Source organism: Rattus norvegicus, chromosome 1, assembly GCF_021556685.1.
Source record: "Rattus norvegicus strain SHRSP/BbbUtx chromosome 1, alternate assembly SHRSP_T2T, whole genome shotgun sequence".
Lineage (NCBI taxonomy): Eukaryota > Metazoa > Chordata > Mammalia > Rodentia > Muridae > Rattus > Rattus norvegicus.
This window is the reverse complement of record NC_141534.1, coordinates 273,260,395-273,268,391: the sequence shown is the minus strand read 5'-3', so window position 1 is coordinate 273,268,391 and position 7,997 is coordinate 273,260,395. Positions and strand designations below refer to the sequence as shown.

At 44.9% G+C, this 7,997-nt stretch overlaps 1 pseudogene across 1 annotated transcript; it reads right to left on the bottom strand.

Annotated features, from left to right (window-relative positions):
* Nucleotides 1–383: 383 nt before the first annotated feature.
* Nucleotides 384–1,225, bottom strand: LOC148007956 (large ribosomal subunit protein eL8 pseudogene; annotated as a pseudogene). Its single transcript, XR_015648373.1, has one exon. The product of XR_015648373.1 is annotated as a large ribosomal subunit protein eL8 pseudogene (transcript).
* Between the last annotated feature and the right edge of the window lie 6,772 nt (nucleotides 1,226–7,997).

The window sequence follows — 7,997 nt, the reverse complement described above, 5'->3', positions numbered from 1 at the left end:
GTCTCCCAGCTGATATAGTTTATCCTCACACTTATATACCATGTATGCATTTATATACATGACATCTCTGCATCTCTGCCATTGCTGGGCAGAGAGAATGTCTCCTCTCATTGTAGGTACTTTGTGAAGTTCTGCAGGAAGCAGCTTTAGGGAGTGTCTAAGGACATGGGCTCTAGGTTCGGATCCTGCCTCTAGTTTGTATAAAAAGATGTTTAAAGTCTTTGTGATTTATTTTTGCCACCTGTGCAATGGTAGCAGTATTTGTCGTCTAACTTTGTGAAAGTTATACAAGGAAACAGACATGTAAGTCACTTTTAACAGCTCATGACAGAACAGGTACTAAAATCTATTATTTTCCTTCTTGTTTTTTTTTTTAACTTTGTAATTATATTTATGTACAGAAAACTTAAGTGTACATTTAATCCAGCTTAGTGGCGAGTTCTTTAGCCTTTGCCTTTTCCAGCTTGGCAATGCGAGCCACAGACTTAGGACCCAGGACGTTGCCTCCCCAGTGGCGGCGGATCTCGTCATATCTGTCATTATAATTGGTCCTAATAGCTTCCACCATCTTAGCCAGAGCACCCTTGTCTTCCGAGTTCACCTGTGTGAAGGCAACAGTGGTGCACGTCTTCCTGTGGACCAGGTGCCCCAGCCTGGTCTTTCCCTTGATGATGCAGTAGGGCACCCCCATCTTTCGACACAGGGCAGGCAGGAAAACCACCAGCTCAATGGGGTCTACATCACGGGCAATCACCACCAGCTGAGCCTTCTTGTTCTCTACCAAAGTGGTGACTGTATTGACCCCTGCTCGGAGGACAGGTGGTCTCTTTGTTGGGACGTCCCCTTTGCCAGCAGCTTTCTTCTCAGCGCGGGCCAGCAGCCTCTGCTTCTTCTCCTGCTTTGTCTCTGGCCTGTACTTGTGGGCAAGCTTAAGCAGCTGAGTCGCTGTTTGCCTGTCCAGGGCCTGGGTGAACTGGTTGATGGCAGGAGGTACTTTGAGCCGCTTATAGAGGATGGCTCTTTGCCGCTGCAGCCTGATGTAGCGGGGCCATTTGACGAAGCACGTGAGATCTCTTTTGGGCTGGATGTCCTGCCCAATGCCGAAGTTCTTAGGCCTTTTCTCAAACAAAGGATTGACCACCTTTTTGGCCTCTTGTTTCTTGACCACGGCGGGGGCCGGGGCCACCTTCTTCCCCTTGGCCTTCTTTCCTTTGGGCATCTTGCTCGGCTCTCTTGTGGTGTTTTAAAATCCATCCCTATCAATATATTTCATGAAGTAAACTTGCTGGACTAAAGGTCAGGAGGTCTTTGAAATGTTTTGACAAATTGCGTTTGAAAAGTTAAGAGCTATTTGCTCTCTCCTGTCTTTTTGCAAAGAGCACACCATAATTCAAAGCCCTGATCACAGAAGTTGGAAATGATGATGGAGTCTGTTCTCAAGTTGCCAGATCTTCCACCTACCCACAGTCCTGCATTCCCAGCCCAGTTTGCTCTGAGTGTGCTTGCAGATGCTTGATCCTGTGGTTTTCTTTAATTGTTTTATAATTTAATGGCTCACTGAGATATTAACTTTTATTTTCTCACAGTGACTAGTACATTTCTCTTTCTATGCTAGGAGAGTAGCCGGGCAGGATATTTTTATGTCAGTTCGACATAAGCTATATTATCCAAAAGGCAGGAACCTCAACTGAGAAAACACCTCCAGAAGACCCACTGCTGGGCATTTTCCTTCTTTCTTTTCTTCTCTCTTTTCAACAATCAGGTGATAATTTATTGTTGGCTCAGGAAAGGGTACTTAGGGAGCTGTGGCCCTTGAGAGTCTGCTTTCTCATCTCAGCAGCCAAAGTAGAGGGACATGCCCAGTGGTTCCTGGCTTTCCTGTGTGTTACTTAGCTTCTGTACCAGTGGGTACTTGAAAGGAAACTGGTCTTGATACTGGGTGGAGAAGAAACTCTGTCCACCCAGTGGGGCCTCTATGTGGCTGTATTTGTTCTGTGTAGTCAAGGTAGGCTGCCCGCTAGCCTTGTGATTGTTGATCCAACCTGACCACCTTTAGACCACTCTGAGGAAGACATTGGAAAATGACAAAAGTTTTGTCTGGTAATTTGTCCTGTGTTGGAGGACCTAAATTTGACCCCTGGGGCTCACATAATAGAAAACAACTGATTACTACAAATTGTTTTCTGACCTTTCCATATATGCCGTGGCATGTGTGTGACCATGCCCACACAACCCACCAAAATAAAATGTCATAAAAATAAAAAATTTAACTGGTCTCTGGAATACCATCAGGACTTTGGATGGTTCTAGTTAACTTCTTTTGAGCCTTAAACCTGTCTGGTAATATATGTATCTGAATTGGTGTGAAACTGATCCTCTGAGGAGAACCTAGACATGACCTTGAAGTTGGGTCGTTATCAACAAGTCCTCTGATGGTGTATGCTTGCAATTTCAGCACTGGAGGGGCGCGCGCGCACACACACACACACACACACACACACACACACACACACGAGAGAGAGAGAGAGAGAGAGAGAGAGAGAGAGAGAGAGAGAGAGAGAGAGGCTCTTAGCTTGATCCTCAGCACTGAAAAGATTACTTTCAGCATACATTGGCTTTAGCTGACTTGACTGTGACTGTGACTGGGGTTATCAGTAGTTTGAGGAGTGCTAATAAGGCATGCATCCCTTCCCCATGGCTCAACTTTTGTAACAATTCTTTGGCGGTGGAGGCTCGAACTATTCCATGAGGCTTTTGATTCACTGTTAAAAAGTCTAACTCTGGGGCTGGGGATTTAGCTCAGTGGTAGAGCGCTTACCTAGGAAGCGCAAGGCCCTGGGTTCGGTCCCCAGCTCTGAAAAAAAAGAACCAAAAAAAAAAAAAAAAGTCTAATTCTGGGATTTGGGTTTGGGGATCGTTGGAGAGCAGAAGAGAAACAGATCAGTCAGGATATGAGGGATTAAGGGTAGAAGAGTCAGAGCTCAAGTGACTATTTTTGTGTAGGGTATTTTCTTAATTAGTGATTGATGTGAGAAGGCCCAGCCCATTGAAGGTGGTGCCATCCCTGGGCTGGTGGTCCTGGGTTCTATACTAGCCAGTAAACAGCACTCCTCCTTGGCCTCTGCATCAGATTCTGCCTACAGATTTGGGCTCTGTTTGAGTTCCTGTCCTGGCTTCCTTGGATGATGAACAGGGATATGGAAGTGTAAGCCAACCAAACTCTTTTTTCCACAACTTTCTTTTGGTCATGGTATTCAATGACCATATTAGTTAGGTTAGCAATAGCAACTCTAAGACAAGAAGCTAAGCCTTGTCTCTTATATGGCTAGGTTTTATGTTGCAAGGCATTCTGGGACTATGTCAGTGTTGAGTAGGCAGGGACTTGGAAGTAGACATTTGGATTATCTGTCATGACTCAAACTCCAGCAGTTGAAGCACTTAGAGAAGGACCAGGTTGGTAGAGGTACTTGAGAAGCAGAAGGATAACGCAAGTTGAAGGCCAGCTTGGTTCACAGAATGAGTTCTAGGCTACTTGGGGCTACATAATGAAACCATTCCCTTGAAGCCAAACTAATAAACAACATATAGAGAGTAAAACCCTGTCTGAGAAGTTACCTTCATACAAAGGAAGGGGAATGAGGAATGGTGGCATCTAGAAATGGTCCTGTTCCATCTCGGTTCTGTCTGTCTTGTGGTCTGTTCTTCTAAGCCATGCTAGTTAGGGGCAAGAAGAGACCCCAGATATGAGCATAATTGTTTCAGCTTTGACTTTTAGTGCAGGTGGTAGCAGCAATATCAGCAGAAGGTAAGCATCTCTAAGCCATCAGTCAGGATCAACAACTGAGCCATGAGTGCTGATTCTTCTCTAGAGCCATGCTGACTCTGCTGCTCAATCCTGTGGGTTGCTAAGAGCTGCTGTCCTGACTGATGTTCCTTCTGGCTTGTACCAAGTGCATATCGCAGGAGTCTTGGGATGATCAGGCCTATGTAGCTTTTGTAGGTGCCTGTGTTGGTTCCTGGGCATCCTAGGGCCTCAGTCAGCTCTGGACCCATATAGGATGTCTTCTCTGTGGCTTCTCCAGGGATCCTCCATTGTCAGGGTGCTGTGGGACTCTATCTAGAATCCAAGGGGTTTCCTTTTCCTACCATTCACAGGAAGGCAACACATCCCTGACCAACTGTCTGATGCTAGTGTTTCCTGAACTTAAAATCACCAGTGTTTATTAAAAGAGCTGATGCAGCCACAGTAGCCAGACAGGGAGACTTTTGCAAGTGACCTGATATGCTGGCTTCATTTGGGCCCTGAGGTACTCAGATCTGATACCTTCAGGGAAAGGAAGTAGATCAGTTACTCTTCTCATTACTTGGCAAAATACTCCACAAAAATCAACTTAAGAAAGGAAGGAAGGAAGGAAGAAAGGAAGGAAGGAAGGAAGAAAGGAAGGAAGGAAGGAAGGATGGACGGACGGGTTTATAGTGGCAGGTGTGTGAGGAAACTGGTCACATTGCATCTGCAGTCAGGAATCAGAGAGATGAATTCTGGTCTTCAACTCATTTTCTTCATTCTGGGACTCCAGCCCAGGGAATGGTGCCATTTATGTTCAGTGTGGAGCTTTCCAATTCTGTCAAACCTTTCAGGAAACACACTCACAGGCAAAACCAGAAATTGCATTGCATGGTGGTTCTGAATCCCATCAAGTTGATGAAGAGTAACCACCACAGGGAGATGGAGTTATAGGTATACGTAACAAATGCTTCAAACATAGGTTGTTACCCTAACAATTGACCTTGTCACCAGGCATCAGCCCCCTGGGCATATGGTAGGAATTTAATGTTTATTGATTGACAACTCTCAGACCTGTCGCCTTATATTATGGAAAGGGGGAGATATTGGTATCTCCCATTTTGGAGGCACTGAAGACTTGAGAGAGAGAGGGGGGGGGACTGAAGGACTGAAGGACTGAAGGGGGGCTTTACAGGGGTTGGATTTGTACTGGCTATAATGCCTTGTACGTTTTCAGTAGGTTAGTTAAAGTTTTCTAATTAATATCACACTGTCAGCCCAGGTTGGGAGCTCTTTAGCCTCCCTCCCTTCCTAAGAGCCCTGGACTTCACCTTGCAATCAAATTACCGAAATGTGGCTTTAGAAGAACACCCTGAAGTCATTCATTGGGAACTGGACCAACAGATGGGGGTCAGTTCTTCCTAAGTTGCTTAATGGCTAATTACATGCTATGGAGTGCCAAAATTAAGCGAGACCCTGTTAAAAATAAATGCAGTTGTTTGCCAGGCATATATTGGAAATTCAGGTTTGGTATTCTTCCACTTTTAGGGGCTGGGTATTGAGGCTTTGGCAAAGGAGAGACCTGGTACTAAAACTACTGTTTTTATAACAGACCTTTCACCCTGAATGCCCATTTTATCCCTGTAAGTGCAGAAAAGTATGGAAATATTGCCATGCTCTTTGGTGCAATTTTCCAACTGTAATTTTTTTTTCTGTTAAAAGCCCCAAAAAGGGAGCACATTTCTCTACCTACTTATTTGCCACTGTCAAAAGATAACAAAATGCATGACAGTCTCTGCTGTCAATCCTCAACAAATATGCAATTATTTCAGGTTAGGGCTTTAAGGAAAAAATTATTTCCACAGAAGAGACTTGCCTCTTTTCTGAATAAAAGAGGGGTGGGGCTGTTGCCTCCAGATGTTTTCATTCCCGGAGAACTGCAGAGGAACATCTGCTTCAACACTCGCAGGTTGCTTTGCTCTGTCAGTGCTGGCTCTGGTGCCTTTTTGTGAATAGCAAGCGAAGGACACAGAGTAATTTCTCTCACAGCCTTAGAAAACCTATCATTTCAGGACATTCCATGGGGATGTTGGGCAGTAAGTGATGGGAAGGCTTCAAGGGGAGGAGAAAATAGACGATTTTGCCCACCACAATCCAGGAAGATACATAACAGGAAAGTTCTTGAAAGATACACAATTGACTGCCTGTCACAAATAATTGATGGCTGAGATCCTGAAGAATGCAGCCATGATAAAAATTCTGTATAGATACCCTCATACACCGCATCCTCCTGACACCTCGCTGGCTTCCCCTTTTGCAGAAATCTTTGTGGTATCAAATTAGAAGCACTATTTGCTGAAAGGCAATATTACCTCCTCCAGGCTTATGAAAGCAGAGCTCCTTGACTCCTAGGGAGCCTTGGTTTGGCTTTCATCTTTATATTGAACTCCAGCCTTGAACCTTGTGATAAATAAATGCATATAGCTCTTGGTCCACCTGAGAGCACTGACACAGCGTGCATCCCTTTTGGTAGAAGGGAAAGGAGGACTCGCCTGATTACTTGAACTCTGGAATGAATTAACACAACTCTCTGATATTTGAAAGGCTCATGGAAATTTTCCTAAAGGACTCTAGATTGTTTTGCAAATTTTGCCCAAGTGAAAAACCACCATTGTGCATGGGAAGAGGAGGGTAGTTGCTTGCAGTCCAGTGAGAACTAGAGAGAGACTACCAGGTGGATGTTGTAGGAATGTTACTGCTGGCTCACTGCAGGGAGAACCTTTGCTCCCTGAGAAGGTAAGCAAGGGTCACTTTACATGGTGAACTGGTCCCTTATATGGAGGGAAACTGGTTAGAGTTGGAGGGGTTCTCGGGAGGTTTCCTTAGCAGTGTGTGTCAATGAAGCAGACGATCTTTAAACATGGCAACACTGGTGATCTGCCTACATTCCCTCATCCAACTGCCAACACCTGAGAGCATTTTTGTGGCATTAAGACGTTCCTTGCTTTTGGTGAAAACACCAGAGAATTGAATGTCTGGGTTCACTATGCCCTTAACCACTGATCCCTGTTCTCTCGTGGGTGAAACTGGTTTTGGGGTGACTTCTCATCTGTTTCTTATGCTTTCAGTCTCCTACTCATTTATTTTCAACCTTCCAAATATGTCCTTTTCTCAGTCTCTTCCTCAAGGGTAGCTCCAACTAAGATGACGTTCATCTTGTCTGAGCAGCACAGGGACCCTGGTCTGAGAAAGGGCCCTTTTAAAGTGAGAGCTACTGAACACTGTACAGCTCCAGGTGCCATATTGTACGGAGCTCTCAGGAGAACAGAAGTAACTCTTTGACCACCCGTTACTCACATTCCTGTATCTTTTGTCTGCATAAGAGGGACCTTCTCATCTTTACAGTTACATACTGCTCCCGGCCTTGCTAGCATGCCTGTGCTATGTGAGGAGATACAATGACTTGTTTTGTTTGACATTCTGCCTCCATCTGCTCCCCCATGCTGTAGAGCCAACGAGCCTATAGTTGTCCTGTCTTTAGAGGAGACTTTCACTAACCTCTGCTCTAGAACATCCTTAAAGTAACCTTTGTCCCACTTAACCCCTATTAATCCCACTGATGCCTATTCCTAAGACACCTGTCAGTTCTAGGCAGTCCTATGTAGACAGCAAGATTCAAGACCAGAGGAATCATTTAGATACTGAATTTTATGGCAGACTTAGGAATAGATATCTCAGAAGGCTATCTTAAACCTGCCTTGCCTTAGCCAGATGTGAATGCCCCGAGACATCATCATCTTTACTCTCTAACCTTAAAAGTCCAGAATCCCAGTTAACTAAAAAGGATAGTATTGAGCCTCTATGAGCTCACAGTCCTTAGTTCAGGGTGTTTCTTTGTTTATGAAATGCGTGGGCAGGCTGGGCCTGGTGGTGTGTGCCTATAATCCCAGCTTCAGGATGAGATGATGAGAGGATAAGGCAGTAGAAGGATAAGTAGATTAGTGAGATACTATTTCAAATAAAACCTAAACGTGTATAGGAGAAAGAAAGCACGAACGAGGCCCATTTCTGGGCATTAGTAACAACTCTATTTCAAGGACTGCATGGGACGCACTGGAATCCATTGCTGTGAGCCCATTGTAAGTGCCCTATTAAGCTGCTGAAGCCGGCCAGTTTGGGCATGAGTTTCCACCCATTTCTGTTTCCCCTCCTT